The 16150-nt window shown below is 39.0% G+C and overlaps 1 long non-coding RNA gene across 1 annotated transcript; it reads left to right on the plus strand.

The window, feature by feature from the left end:
- Positions 1–8794: 8794 nt before the first annotated feature.
- Positions 8795–9462, plus strand: LOC114316569 (uncharacterized). Its single transcript, XR_003648243.2, has 3 exons — positions 8795–8921; positions 9034–9115; positions 9237–9462. It is a non-coding gene; the product is annotated as an uncharacterized LOC114316569 (long non-coding RNA).
- Positions 9463–16150: the final 6688 nt, after the last annotated feature.

Raw genomic sequence — 16150 nt, forward strand, 5'->3', positions numbered from 1 at the left:
ATTATAATATTTAAAGTTCACTTGCCCACCCATCAATATCAAGAGCCCGACGACCGTACAAGTTTTAAGGTGACGGGCACCATTATACATCAATCCAATGTGAATTTAAAATCCGAGTCATTATATAGGCAAGAACATCGGGTACAAGATGCTTTGCACAAGAGTTAAGAACCTCTGGGGCCTACAAGAGGATTTTAATGTTATAGATTTGGGTAATAACTATTTTCTGTTCAAATTCTCCTCATTGAAAGATTGTGCACATGTTTACTCTAGAGGACCGTGGGTTATTATGGTTATTATGGATCATTATCTCACCGTGCGTAAATGAGAGCGTGATTTTAAAGCATCGGAAGCTTTTGAAACCACCACTGCAGTATGGGTGCGATTTCTGGAGCTTCCGATTGAATATTTTCAAGAGAAAGTTTTATTTGCGATTGCTAGGCCAATTGGTAAACCTCTGAAGATTGATCTCACCACAGCCATGGCTACCAGGGGCCGGTTTGCAAGGGTGTGCATTGAAGTTGATCTCCGTAAGCCACTATGTCCCAGATTTCTCCTGAGCAAAAAAAGCTATAACATAGAATATGAATCTATCCATTCATTTTGTTTTTACTGTGGCAGGGCAGATCACCGCAAGGAACTGTGCAAATACCAGGCAGCGCACCTCAAGCAACAAGCTGTTCATCGGAATAACCCTCTGCCAGAAGGAATACAACTAACTGTTGAGGGCAACCAAGACCAAACTCCAACGGCTAGCTCCAGTGCCAATAGTCATTTGCAACAACCAGCAGTAGAAGGAGATGATCCATATGGGCCCTGGATGATGGTAACAAAGAGAACCTGTAAGCCTGTGATCAATAAGAAAACCCAGACTACTAGACCAAGCCCAAATTACAACAAGTTCTCAGAATTGAGTAAAGGGACCCAACAAGAAGAGGAAATGGATAGGGGCAAGAAAACAACAAGATTGGGCCTCGAAAAAGAGGCATCTAGCCCATACCAGAAAACCTAGTCTGGGCCACCTGTTTCACAAACTGAAACCTAGCCCAAGGCCACACAGCCTGGTGTTAACCTAACACCAACCCTCACTCCACCCACTCAGAACCTCTCCATTGTCATCATCCCTGAAGATAAGGCTCCTTTACCCCAGACATCTTCAACAATATGGGGTTTACTGCTGCAACAATAGTGGACCCAATAGGAAGAACAGGTGGAATTTGGCTACTCTGGGATACTAACCATGTCAGTATAAGAGCATCACATGCCACTAACCAAGTTACTCAGGCCACAATCCATAAGGAAGACTATGAGGAATGGATCCTCTCTACAATTTATGCTAGCCCTTACCCCTTCTAAAGAGATGAACTCTAGAACAGTCTTGAGGATGCAGCTAGGAGTATGGAGAAACCCTGACTGGTTGTGGGTGATTTTAATGACTTCACTAACCATAATGAAAGGAGAAGCTTTTCTCCTTACTACAATCACAACCGAACCCAGAAATTCGTTGAACGAATCAACAACTGCAACCTCATCGATCTTGGTTGTGTTGGCCCTAGACTCACCTGGACAAACAACCGACATGGATTGGCTAATACCATGGAGCATCTTGATAGAGCTATGAGCAATGACAAATGTAGAGCTTTATTTCCTGAAGGGACAGTGAGGACACTTCCCAGAACTTATCCAGACCACTTCCCACTCATTGTTCTCACACAAGGTATGCATCTCTCTAACCCTACTTCTAGGCCTTTTAGATTTGAAGCAGCTTGGCCCTGCCACCCTACTTTCTTGGATGTTGTCAAAAAGTCTTGGACCAATATGGATTATAATCTGGTTGAGGCCATCAATGGATTTACTCATGATGTAAAAAATTGGGACAAAGAAGTCTTTGGGAATGTGTATAAGCATAAGCGAAACCTTTTAGCCTGAATAGAAAGAATTCAAAAATCCCAAACTCATGGGTTTTCCCATAATCTGCACCTCCTCGAAAAAAAACCTCATCAAACAGTACAGCATGACCCTATTTCAAGAAGAACTTATCTCGTTTCAAAAATCCAGGGTCAAATGACTTACCATGGGAGATCAGAATACCAAATTCTTTCATGTATCTACCATCAATAAACGTAGGAAACTTAAAATTAATATGATCAAGGATGTTACTGGTAATTGGCTTTCTAAATCTGAAAATATCCAAAATCATATTTACTACTATTTTAATGATCTGTTTCAACATGAGGTTACTCCTATGCTGGATAACTGGAGAAGTATCACCTATACTGGCTTTACTAAAGATAATAATGATACTCTCCAAGCTCCCATCACTAACCATGAAATTTGGAATGCCATTAAAAATATTAAAGCTTTTAAAGCTCCTGGTAGAGATGGGTTGCAAGCTGTCTTCTTTCATCAAAACTGGAATATAGTTGGAGCATCCATGTGCAATTTCGTCAAATAGTGTTTTTCCACTCAGACCATCCCTGAGGAGGTCAATGCAACCCAAATTGTGTTAATCCCCAAGCTGGAGAACCTTGACACTATAAAACAGTTTAGACCATTAAGTCTTTGCAATGTTACTTATAAGACCATTACCAAAGTTATTGTCAATCGTCTCCGTTCTCTGCTTTCTGATTTAATTAGCCCCAATCAGAGTAGTTTTATCCTAGGTAGAACTACCACTGATAATATCATCATAACCCAAGATATTATTCATACCCTCAGGTCCAAGAAAGGCAAAACTAGAGGTATGGTGCTTAAGATTGACCTTGAAAAAGCTTATGATCGTATTTCCTGGGAGTTCATTCATCATACCCTCAAAGAATTTAATCTCAACCCTACTTGGATTACTCTAATCATGAATTGTGTTTCTAATGTTAATTCATCTATTATTTGAAATAGAGAGGCCCTCCCTAACATTAGTGTTGGGAGAGGACTTAGACAAGGTGACCCTCTTTCCCCTTAACTGTTTGTGCTTTGCATGGAAAATCTATCTAACATGATAAGAATTAAAAATCAAAGTGGTGATTGGCACGGCCTTAAAGCTTCTAAACATAGTCCCCTTATCTCTCACCCTTTTTTTTGCTGATGATCTTTTTCTCTTTGCTAAGGCTAATACCAGAAATTGTAATGCCATCATGGAAGTGTTGAATGAATTTTGTGAAATTTCTGGGCAGAAAATAAATTTCTAGAAATCCAAGTTATTTATTTCTCCCAATATCCCTAGAAGGGAAGCCCTCTCCCTTAGTTATCAGTGTGGTTTTTCCCTTACCAATGACTTGGGTAAGTATCTTGGCACCCCTCTGCTCCATGGCAGAATTAACAAAAATCATATAAATCACATCATTGAAAAAATGACTAATAGGTTATCTGGGTGGAAGGCCAAAAACTTGTCCCTTGCAGGTAGACTCACCCTTGTGAATTCTGTTACCTCTGCCATACCTAATCATCTCATGTAAACTATGGAATTACCTAGACATATTTGTGATAAAATTGACAGCTTAAATAGGAATTTCCTTTGGGGTAGCACTGATTCTGTCAAAAAAGTTCACTTGATTAACTGGAACCAAGTTTGCAAAAGTAAAAGGAATGGTGGGCCGGGCATTATGAAAACCAGGGCCCAAAATTCTGCCCTTATCTCTAAACTTGGCTGGAAAATTACAAGCAAGGCTGTCTGGTGCACAATTCTCAAATCTAAATACCTTAAGCACCACTCCATATTCAATTAGCCTCTCAAGAGAAAAGCCTCCCACATTTGGAAGAGCATAATTAACAACAGAGAGGTGTTGAAGGCTAACATCAAATGGAATGTGGGCAATGGTGAGAATATCTCACTCTGGACTGATTGGTGGTGTGGCACAGCACCACTGTGCAATAACAACCAGGGCCTTCACATTGATTGTACTACAACTGTTAGCTCCATTTTAGATGATGAAGGCCAATGGAATTTGACCTCAATCCAAAATCTGATTTCCCAAGAAGAAAAAGATAACATTCTACAAATATACAGGCCTAGGTATGTAACTTTCATGGACACTCCTACCTGGCAAGGCACCACCAATGGCAATTTCACTACTTCTGCTGCCTACAATTCCATTTCCTAGCAGGATGAGAATGACTTTGATTGGTAATGGGTCTGGAAAATTAAGGCCCCACAGAGACTAAGAAGCTTTCTCTGGTTGACCATGTATGGAAGATTCCTTACCAACCAGATGAGACTCAAAAGGAAGCTCACAGATTCAGACACCTGCTCCAGGTGTCAAACTACTAGAGAGGACATGAGCCATCTGCTTGGAGGCTGCCTTAAAGCTAAATTAATCTGGGTCAGTTTGAAAAGGCCCTTGGTGGCAGGTAGGTGATAGAGATCCTCTACCTGAATGGATCAGATCCAACATGAAAATTAAGCACAAGGTGGATGACATCCAATGGGCAACTATATTCTTATCTGCTATTTGGAATATAAGGAAGGATAGGAACAGAGAAGTGCTTGAAAATCAATATCAACCTGTAACCATCAGCATAACCAAAATTCTCCAACAGGCTCAAGAAATTCAGGAATCTTTTTTAAACCCACTTCACCCAAACTACTCAGTACCACGACTCACTATTTGGCTTGCACCTCTTGCAGGGACACTGAAACTGAATATTGATGGAAGCTCTAGTGGAGACCGAGGTCAATCTGGGTATGGTAGTTTATTGCGAGATAAAGTAGGTACATGGCTATGGGGCTACCATGGCTACCTGGGAAATTGCACGAGCTTGGAAGCTGAACTTTGGGGACTCTACCGAGGACTTACCATCATTATGCAGAAATGAATGGCAAATATAGAGCTTGAGATAGATTCTCAAGTTACAAGGCAACTAATTACAGATGGTGCTGACAGCTCTTGCCCATATAGAGCTTTGATTGAGGATGCCAGCTTCCACCTAAGAAGATGCAAATATAAAATTTCATATATCCCAAGAGAAGCTAACCAATACGCTAATGCTCTTGCAAACATTGGAGTCAGCCAAACTGAGCATTTTGTCTTTTTAGATGAGACACCCAGTGCTCTTCTTTCTGTACTAGTTGCAGACATGGTGGCTGCTAGCTCTAGGAGGGACTAAGTTCCCTTTGCTCAAATGCTTGTATTAAACTGTTTACTTTATTAACCTTTCATTTAAAAAAAAAAAAAAAAATCAATGAGCATCAGGAATGTCTCCCTCAATTCCTACCGCCGCTTCCCTTGAATCCTCTTTTTTTTTTCTTTTACTTTTTTTCAAACCCTTGCTGCCTCCAAAACCCTCATCCACCCCTATTTTGTTTTTCCCAGGACTTAAAGCCACAATATGTGAGCTTATTAACCTAATTTTCCAAAATTGCAAAATTAACCATCTAAGCAATAGAAATTATAATGTTATCTCATAATTAATTCCTTGATATTACTAAATTACCCATATAAATTAATTTAATTAATAATCAATTTCATAAAATTATTCTACAAAAAACTTGGATTTTACAGGCGTCGTGGCAATTCGACAACCTTTTTGCTGGATTCCAAGATTGTAAGAAGTCTTTGGTGGATTCCAAAGCAAGCGGATATCCAATGGTGGAGAAAGTGGAGTAACTTGTAGATTGAGCAAACGTGTGTACTGTGGAGTGACTTTTTGTAAGATATCTCTTGTACTATTTTTCTTTCATAGTAGATTATTTGTATAGCCTCGGACCCATATTTTTTCACATAATTTTTTTTTTTTTTTTTGTCGTGGCTGTGATGTTTTACTCTCTCTCTCTCTCTCTCTCTCTATTTTAATTATGGTTATATAATTTTTAATTGGATTACCTAAATCGAAATCGATAATCATGAAAACACGAAACATATCTAGATTTTCCAAAAGAGTTTTCAATAAATCTAGGTTTTTTTCATAAATGAAGCAAACAATGTATTCAATTTGGGGCCGCCATGAGATTCTTTGCCCTCCAAATTACAAGATCTGATTTTTAATTTAATTTAAAAAAATCCTATCGTATTTTTACTATGAAACTGTTTTGGCTATATACAGATGTGACTCCAGATGCAAAACAGGATGATCAACAAGAGTTCCGTGGAAGAGCAGACCACCATGATGATCAAAACTCTATCAAACAGTCCATGGCAGAGAATTCTTGCTGCATTTGATCTTTCTACTTGCTATTTTTACGCGTCGATCCTTTGATCGGTTTATTTTATTTTATTTTATTTTTAATCTTTTATGTTTAAAGTTGGTATCTTTATCCTTTTTTTTTTTTTTCAAACAATGTATGCTCTGCGATCGGTTGTTGAATTTAGGGCCCTTTTGTGTGATTTCAAGTTCGAGCTGATCTTTCTTTTTTGGCCCCATTTATTTTCAGAAGTAGAATGGAGGAGATTCATAGTGAGGGGATTAATAGTGAAGGAATCATCAGTCAGGGATTGATAGTGAGGGAATTAAGTAAAATTGTGTTTGTTTTGATGATAATTGTTAGTGTAAGAATTGTTAAATTATTTATATATAAAATAATAAAACAAAAAAAAATACAAAAAATTAAACATTAATGTTCAAAAAAAAAATCCCAATATGTAAAAAATAAAAAAATTGCTAATTTCCTCACTATTTTTCTAATACCATCTCCACCTCCTCCATCCCAATCCCGCTTCCAACCTTCATCTAAATCCCTTTCTCCATTCTAATTTCTTTCCCAACTCTACAAACAAACACAATACTAATTGGCTCCACCTCCATCCTAGTCCCATCCCATCCACAACACCCCAAAACAAACGGAGCCTTTGGGGGCTGTGAATTCAATTTTCCCTCTCGTTTTAAACCAGTATGTTAACATTGAATTTTTTTATCCCCATTTTAAGAAGGAAAATGAAAATTTCCTATTTGAGGATAGCTCCTACATTTGCATTTACCAGAATAGAATAATTCGTTTTGGTAGCCGTTGAATTTTGAGAATTATGCCTTCTCTCATCTGTTACAAAGTTCAAATTATCTGCTTCTTTAATTCTTAACTTCTTAAATGCATCATCTGATCATTTTAGTGGAGAGATGCCTTCTTATCAGAATTGAACAACTTACTAAATTGCAAAAATTTCTGTGAAAAATTCAATCCAATGTTAAATATCTCTCAAAATTACGCCAGCTTTTATTTATATACAGGTGTGACTCCAGACGCAAAACAGGATGATCAACAAGAGTTCCATGGCAGAGCAGACCACCATGATGATCAAAACTCTCTCAAATTCAATCCAATGTTCAATATCTTCCTACAGGAAGAACCTGTACCCTGCCTTAAAGGATGAGATTCGTCAGAGCTTTGGGACCCCAGTTCGATCGTCATGATCAAGTAAGCCAAAACCCCTGTCCATCTCTACGCCAACAAAAAAAAAAAGTGTATATCCTTCTATCCCATCATTCACAATTACACGATGATCCTGTCATCGAGTGGCTAGCGAAAATGGGTCCCAATGCTGTCCACAAACTAAGCCTAGCAGGCTTTTTTATTTTATTTTATTTTATTTTATAGCAAGATTGTGTGGGCCCAAAATGCGGCCGAAAACCTTAGGGTCAAGCTGTGCCCAACGGGTTTGGCCTATACAAGCTCATGGTCCTAGCCGATGGGCGGGCCAACACGCTAGTGGGCTTAGCCTATTGGTCCATATTTATGGCAACCATTTTTTTTTTTAATAATTTTTTCTTATATTTTTTATAATTTTTGACAAGCTTGTCGCCCAGCCAGACAAATCGAATTAGGCTTCAAACTCTAGGCTTAGGCCAAAGCCCAACCTCATTCAGGTCAAATTGGACCACCTTGGGTACTAGGTTGGGCCGGATAAAAAGTTCATCAGCTTAGTGCTGTTTTGGGAACTTTGACAAAAAGCTGCGTTTTTCGAATTCATCAAAAACATTGCACCATGCAAAAACGCTGAAGACACCATTTGGGAAGACCCAAAAAAGCAACTAGGCCATTTATCAAACTACCCTTTGGAACATTGTAATTAATTAATTCAAAAAAGTGTGGACATGCAAAAGGGCAAAATTGTAAATTTAATTAAAAAGTAAGGATATTTTAGTCATTTTAGAGTGATGTGGCACTTTTAAAAAATATTAAACCAAAAATAAAAAAAATTAACTTTTTACCAACTTTCTAAATCACTTTAAAAAAAATCAAAAAACTTGATAAAAAGTCAAAAGTCAACTTTTTACCAACTTTCCAAAACACCCCTTAGTTTTAAGGATAAAGGATCTCATACATACCATCGCTCTCTATTTGCATATGTCTAAGTGCCACATTAGTCATGAAGTATCCATGTTGGGTATTGAGTCGGTGCATTAAATATGCAAGTACACTTTTCGGGTTTTAAGCAGCAACTTGATAATATTTACCAACCACAAAAGCATTGATGTGTTGTAGGCATTGAAAATCAATGGACAACTGCTTGGTGGATGCAATTAAGGTATTTTGGGGATTCAATCAATGGACAACATGGAATAACGTGATATAAATAAGGTTATTTTGGGGAAGGGTAAAGCTTAAGAAAATATCCAACAGAGATCCTAAAACCCACGTTAGTCCTACATCACGTATTGTCCCAAAATGATTTTTGAAAACAGAAAAGTACACATTGTTACAACATATGGCTTGGAAATATCTGGGCACGCTTTAGAATCAACATCAAATGCTATGAGCAATATCTATCTCTAAGCAAAGTATTTGATTCGGCATCATCTTTCAAGATGCGTCCACATTACTTCATTCTATTCCCCCAAATGGATTACTATATCTGTCTGTTTCACCATCAAGTCTTAATCGTTCTATCGATGGCATCATTCGCAAAAAAAAAATAAACCTGGTTGCACAAGCCAAGAAAGAGCCCACCAAAACTCCACCAATAACTCTGGCCTCCACTCGGCCCACTAAGAAGGTCGAGCAAAAGCCCCTCGAACCTAAGAAGGCACATACATTTTGATGTTTTTGCTTTTCTTTTTTCTTTCTTTTTATTTTCATTTGTTATATTTTATTTATTTGAAGGTCAGGCCTAGCGCAATGGTAAAGTTGCCCCATTGTGACCTGGAGGTCATGAGTTTGAGTTGCGGAAACAGCTTCTCTACTTGTGAGGTTAGGCTGCGCACATCAATCTTTCCCAAGAACCTGCATATGCGGGAGCTTTGTGTACTGGGTACGCCCTTTTATCTTATTTTATTTATTTATCTTATTGACATTTTGATGGGTTTTCTAGGCACCAAGTGTTACCGCTAGCAAGCCAGTTGCCCCAACGAAGAAATAAGAAGAAGAAGGATGAATATCTGATTCTATATATGAAGCTATATATGCCAATTCAGTTCTTGTTATGTTTGTCAATGTTGTATGACATTGGCTTGTGATCCATATCTATGTAGAGCTCTTTTTAGGCTCGGCCTAACTAAATAAAACTTACTTATTTAAGGAGGATTTCTCGTTGCCAATCTTATGCAATTATGTGAATGTAATGCTCAATTGGTTTCTAAGAAGAAATATGATGGAAAAGGATGTCACAAAACCAATTCAATTCAAGAAGAATAGAAGAATCCACAAAGAAAGTTGAAAATAATTCACACTTGTTTGTGTGTATTGTGTAATAATAAAGTGTTGTATGATTTTACAGGCAGCGGGTGGGAAATCAGCAGCTAAGTACTGACAAATGCGCATTTTGAATAAAAGGATATATCTTAAAGATCTTCTTATATGTAGATCTAAATCCATATTTCCCTTTTGATGTTTTTTTCATTAGTGGCTGTGGCCAAATAGTACTTGATATCTCCTTGTAAGTTAGGCTGTTGCTTGGCTTGGCCTATATATTGAAAAATGATAAATCTCTACTGGATTCATTTATCCACTTAAATATTTGGATAAATTAGGCCCCTCTATTTGAGAAAATTTATGTTTCCTATAATTTCAAATTTAGTAACTTAAACTTTATATTTTTAATTATGTTACAATTAGTCTTTTCATCTATTGCTGTTAACATTTTGGACCGAAAATGACCACATGTAACTCATCTAGAAATTTTAGTAATTCTGGCACAAAAAAGAAAAATGGGTAAATAATTCCAATATAATTTATTCCAAATTCTTTTCAAACATGTTATTTTTTTATTCAAAATATTATTGACAACTAATAGACGATCACATCGAAACGAAATTAAAAATATATAATCTATATATTATATAAAGAAAATAGGGTTTTTAATTCACAAGTTTTGTGGGAGTTTCAATATCTCAATCTTAATTTTTTAATTTTTTGATTTTAAAAAAAAAACCTTAGCATTTATTGATTTCTCCCAACCCACAAGCCTTTTTTACTTCTCTGATACTTACTACAGCTCCATTTTCAATTTCTTCCTTACACTATGGTTAATTATAGGATTGTTAAATTATTTTTATAAAAAATCTAAAAAAATAATAATTTGTATATTAACAAAATATCTAAAACAAATATAAATTCTTATTAAAAAATAACAGGTTGCAATTGCAGGAAAAAAAAATTACACTGTGCATTTCATTAAAATCTACAAAAAATAATTTATATATTAAAAAAAATATCTAAAACAAATATAAATTCTTATTAAAAAATAATAGGTTGCAATTGCGAAAATAAATTACACTGTAAAAAATAATTTGTATATTGAAAAAAATATCTAAAACAAATATGAATTCTTATTAAAAAAATAACAGGTTGCAATTGTGAAAAAAAAAGAGAAAAAAAAATTACACTGTGTATTTCATTAATAATGCTCAAAAAATGTGCCAAGTATTTGTGTAAAAGCTTGACACGTGTCTACTCTGAAATTATCAAGTGAATATAGATGAAACCAAATAACTCAGTTTTAATGGCTAACAAATATTAGAAGCCCGACCATTAAAGCCTAATAACTATTAATTAATAGAATTCAACAATTGAAAGGTCTCAAATCACATCTCTTTGTCTACTCAAATGTTTCCTTTTTTTGGTTCATGCATTCATTTTAATATTGATAGAGAATTGGACATGTGGAGGAGTGAGTGACATTAAAATTATATATTGAGTTATGTAATTGTTGTGATGAAAAATAAATGTTGTTTTCCTCTTTTATGGCGATTTATCTGGTTATATCTCCAATTAAAATTTCAGATGTGCTTCTACATCATCATTGAATGTTGCTTTCATTTTTTTTTTTTGATACTTTGTCTCATAATTATTTGTGTTTTGTGTTATAAAATTTATTACATTTGTGCTTGCTAAAGCTATTACGGGGAGGAAATAATTCTCCTCGTATAATCCTGTTGACCAAGTCCACGCTCCTCCTTACGACGTCGCTTTATCACCTGAAAACACAAACGTGAGCTAGCCGGCGGGTGTGTGCCGGAAACCTCTCCGATGCCTAAGTCAGAAAACTTGACAAATAGACAAAACTCTATGTTCTCAGAAAGAATTGTGTTCAATTTACCTCCTCCAAGGTGGTGCTTGTGAGCTTTTATAGGTTTCGAGTGGCATAATCCTAGTAGGACTTGTATTTCTCCATACAGAGTCCTCCTAGGATCCATATTCCTAAGGATAATGCTTATCCCTTTACACCCTCCCCCACTGCTTAAACCAAGTGGGATGGTTTTTACCACGGCCGAACTACTATATGACCGAAATAATACTGGCTATGCTGAGCCACAGAGTAGGCCGAACTATCCTTAGTTCGGTTTTCTCCCGTTTAACCATGGTATGCTAAGACCAAGCTTCTGAGTAGCAAGCTCCGACCGATCTAACCATAATACTTCGCGACCGGACTAACTTTGGTTATGAACGAACCGTAAGGCCGGACTAACTCCAAGTTACCTCCAGACCGGAGTAGCTTTACACCATCTTGGGCCGAAGCAATTACACCTCTCCTAACCGGAGTAACCATACCTCTCCTGGGCCGGAGTAACTATGCTTCTTCTGGGCCAGAATATCATTACGGCCTTTTACTGAGTCATTCACACTTTGGGCCATAAAGTCCACCTTACAGCTCGGTCAAATTCTCTCCAAAAATTACCCTCTCAATTGCCCCTTAATTCCATCTGCACAGCGTGATTGGGATTACCAGTCTACCAACCGAGCTGAAGTTTATTAAGCCTTTCCAGCCGAGCAAAAAACCCTTTAGCTTCTCCAGCCGAGCTAATTTTACGTCGGGCTTCACTCTGTTTGGTCAAAACGTCTCTTCAATCACAGCGACTGTAACGTTTCCCCTTCCAATGACACGTGGCAGATTCTGATAGGCTGAGGACAGCTGTCACGCCGTCTTTCGTACTTCGTGAATTTTGAACAGTCCCGCCCAAATTTTGGGCTTTCTAACAAAAACACTCCCTGAGGCTAGGCCCCTTCACTTTTGCCATTTCTTCATCTTCTCTCTCTGTGTTCTTGCTGTTTGTGTTCTTTCTTTACTGCAACAGTTTTCATCTTCAGTCCTTTCTTCTTTAATCTGGTAAGCAAATCCACTTTCCCTTCATGTTTTTGCTTTTATATTCGTTTTATGCAGCTGTATATCTTGTTTTGTATGTTTCTTTTTTGCAAACACTTTCTTCCATTTGTTGCTTTTGCTTCTGTATTTTTATGAAAAAACCAGTAGAACTTCATGTGTGTATGAACTATTATGTAGAAAACCAGTCTTAGATCCAAAATCACATAGCAACCGAACTAGGATACTGTTTGTCCAATATCGGTAGATCACCGTAGTTAATAACCGAACTAGAACTTGAAAGTTTCAAAAAGTTACCAGAGCCTGACTCACTTTAGCCGAAATAAGATCACCGAGTTTTGAACATATCAAACTAGGAACCTCGGTTTTCAACCGAACTAAGCTTTTGGGGCCAAGCAGGCTTTCTTAGTTCCTAAACCGAACTCAGAAAGCCACCCCTAGAGGCTTAACCGAAGTAACTTTATTCATACTGCAACCGATTTAGGCCTTGGGGCTAAACCAGCTTTCTTAGTTTTTTAGACCGAACTCAGAAAGCTGCCCCTAGACGTTAAACCAGTCTACCGAGCAACCTGCCCAAACCGAGCTACCAAACCTTTTGATGAACCGAGATAGAACCAGTTTTTGAGGCCGAAGTAGGGCTCTTATACATTGCTTTTAAATTGTGGCACGGTCCAACGATCAGTGCTTTAACCCCCTTTTTTCTACTTTGCAGACTTAGGTTACCCAGGCACTCCTGCGTGCGCTCAACCGAGCTACTGAGCACGATTTTTGCACCGATATAAATTATAAGTAAATTATACATCAGATGGGTAAGTATAGGTATCTAGTTGAGACACCTGGTGGCATGGCCGAATTTAGGAAAGATTACCATATTCCTGATGATGTTCATCTGAGTTTGGCCGAAAAAGATGTTATTCCGTGGGAAAAAGAAGGCTTCGTCCCTTTTACCCTTCAATCCATAATAGAAATCGGACTACGGTTTCCTGTCCAACCACTGATCTGTGAATTTCTTAGGCAGACTAGGTTATGCCCCACCCAACTGTCCACCAATACATACCGCATTATTATGGGAATAGCCGCATTAAACCACCAAACCGGACTAAACCTTGGTCTGGCCGAAATTCTCCACCAATACTCCATCGGCTCAAAAGATGCTGGGTGGGTCTATTACCTTAGGATTCGCCGCCGCCGAGAGAAGATAGTTAAACATACACCGGACAAAGACCTTAATGACGATGATTTTTTCTGGGTCTCTGGGAACTTTGAGGATTTTCAAGCCCAAATTCCTGGCCGACCTATAAACTGGAAAAAGGGAGAGCCCGGTAATTTAACTTCGGTCTTCTTCCTTGTATGTTATTTCGGTTTTTTTAGTCTATTGACCGAACTAACACTTCTCTTTTTACAGATTTCGCCCATCTCCGTTCCCTATATAGCTATCCCAACCTTGCGATTTTGCGGGCCGCACTACGGTGTCAAGAAAGGAGTTGGGCTAAGCTTCTAAACTTTGAGCCGACCTACCGGTATAGCGGTCGCCGAAAAGCAAGAGTAACCGATTTCCTTCTTGAGGAAGCACCAGAACCGGACCCAACCTTACCCGAAATACGACTTGTCCCATTAACTGCTGAAGAAGAGATGGCGAAGAAAAGCAGAGTTAGGGCCCTTCTGACCGCAACAACCAGGGCCGAAGTACCACCAACTATTGAGGCGCAGCCTGCCGTTGTGGCCCTCCCTTCTCAACGGCCTTCTTCATCTCGCCCTTCCAAACGCGCCCGATCTACATCGACCGAACAGCAACTTGTCGATGAGGTTGAATCCATCCCCCAAAGTCCTCAACCTATCCTCCAACCGGAGCAAACCGACCGAGCAGAATCTCCGAAATGGGCTCCGCCGCTAACCTTCAACGACCGAGACATCAGAGCTTCTGATTCGGTTGTAGCTGAAAAAGATCATCTGTTGGCTTTTAATCTGGCCAAAAGCGTGTGCCTCCCCAAGGACATGGAGCACCACCTCAAGCAATTGAACACCGAGATGAAGTCCATCCGGTCTACATCGAAGTCCATGATTTTGGTAAGTAGCTCTGTCCGTTTTTTCTTGTTTGAATTTTCCAAACTCTTACTTTGGCTCAAGAGACTCTTCGTTTTGTCAGGCCTTGCAGAAAAACAACGTAACTTACAAGAAAGTCCAGGAGCTTAGAAAAACCACAAGGCAGGCAATGCTTGAAGCCGAAACAAAAACGACCGAGCTAGAAGAAGCCGAAAAGAAAATGGCCGAACTACAAGCGGAGAACGGTCGTGTTGCCGATCTGGTTAGTTCGGCAGAGGCAGAAAGGCAGAAAGCGGCCATTGCTATGAAGGACAAATACCTACGTAAGCTGGTAAAACTTGAAAAGAGAAAAGATACCGAAATAAGCCAACTAAAAAGGAGCGTGGAGGAAGCCGAAAAGGAGGGGCACAAGCAAGGTTACAAGGAGGCAGAAGACGCCTATGTCAAACAATGCGACGCCGCCAAGGAGCTATTCTTTAAGTGCGGCTGGAGGGCGGCTGTGGAGAAGCTCGGTCATGATCAACAGACCGAGGTCTTCGACCCTCCAGCTTACTTTATACCGAAGTCCCTTGCGGAGTATGCAGACGCCTTGCAGCAAGAGTTTCTGGAGGACTCAGATTCTGATGACTCCTCTGCTCCTGAAGACATTCCGGTTGCTAGTGCAGACCCATCACTTCGGTTGGAGCCCATGCTAGAGGACCCACCTGTTGATAAGCCAAATGAAACCGTGGTTCCAACCGAAACCATCCTGGTAGCCGAGAGTGAACTTCCTCCTGAGACCGGTCTTCAAGTTGATGGAGATGCGGCTTTTGACGCCGAAATACAAGAACTCTTTTCTTGACTTTGTACTTTTTCTTTTGTTATTTCGTCTTTGTAACCGGGCTTCGGTCCTTGCTTTGTACTTGCTTTTCAATGAATGAAGATTTTGTCGACTCTTATTCCGGTTTCTGATTCATATGCTTGCACTTGTAATGTCTTCTATTTACTCCAACTGTTATTTCGGTTTTGGCTGGTTAAACTATGCTTACTAGCCAACCACTCCTTAGCCGATACAATCACTTCGGCTAAGGAGTACAAAGTGTTTAATCCAGCCAATCCAGTTTCAGCCATACCCTTACTATGGCTGAAGGGTAACAAGTGTTGGTTTATTCCAGCCAACCACTCTTCAGCCATGCATTTACTTCGGCTGAAGAGTAACAAGTGTTGGTTTATTCCAGCCAACCACTCTTCAGCCATGCCCTTACTTCGGCTGAAGAGTAACAAGAGTTGGTTTATTCCAGCCAACCACTCTTCAGCCTTGCACTTACTTCGGCTGAAGAGTAACAGGTGTTGGTTTATTCCAGCCAACCACTCTTCAGCCATGCACTTACTTCGGCTGAAGAGTAACAGGAGTTGGTTTATTCCAGCCAACCACTCTTCAGCCTTGCACTTACTTCGGCTGAAGAGTAACAGGTGTTGGTTTATTCCAGCCAACCACTCTTCAGCCTTGCACTTACTTCGGCTGAAGAGTAACAAGAGTTGGTTTATTCCAGCCAACCACTCTTCATCCTTGCACTTACTTCGGCTGAAGAGTAACAAGAGTTGGTTTATTCCAGCCAACCACTCTTCAGCCATGCACTTACTTCGGCTGAAGAGTAACAAGA

Source organism: Camellia sinensis, chromosome 10 (genome assembly GCF_055761805.1).
Source record: "Camellia sinensis isolate YWXY chromosome 10, ASM5576180v1, whole genome shotgun sequence".
NCBI lineage: Eukaryota > Viridiplantae > Streptophyta > Magnoliopsida > Ericales > Theaceae > Camellia > Camellia sinensis.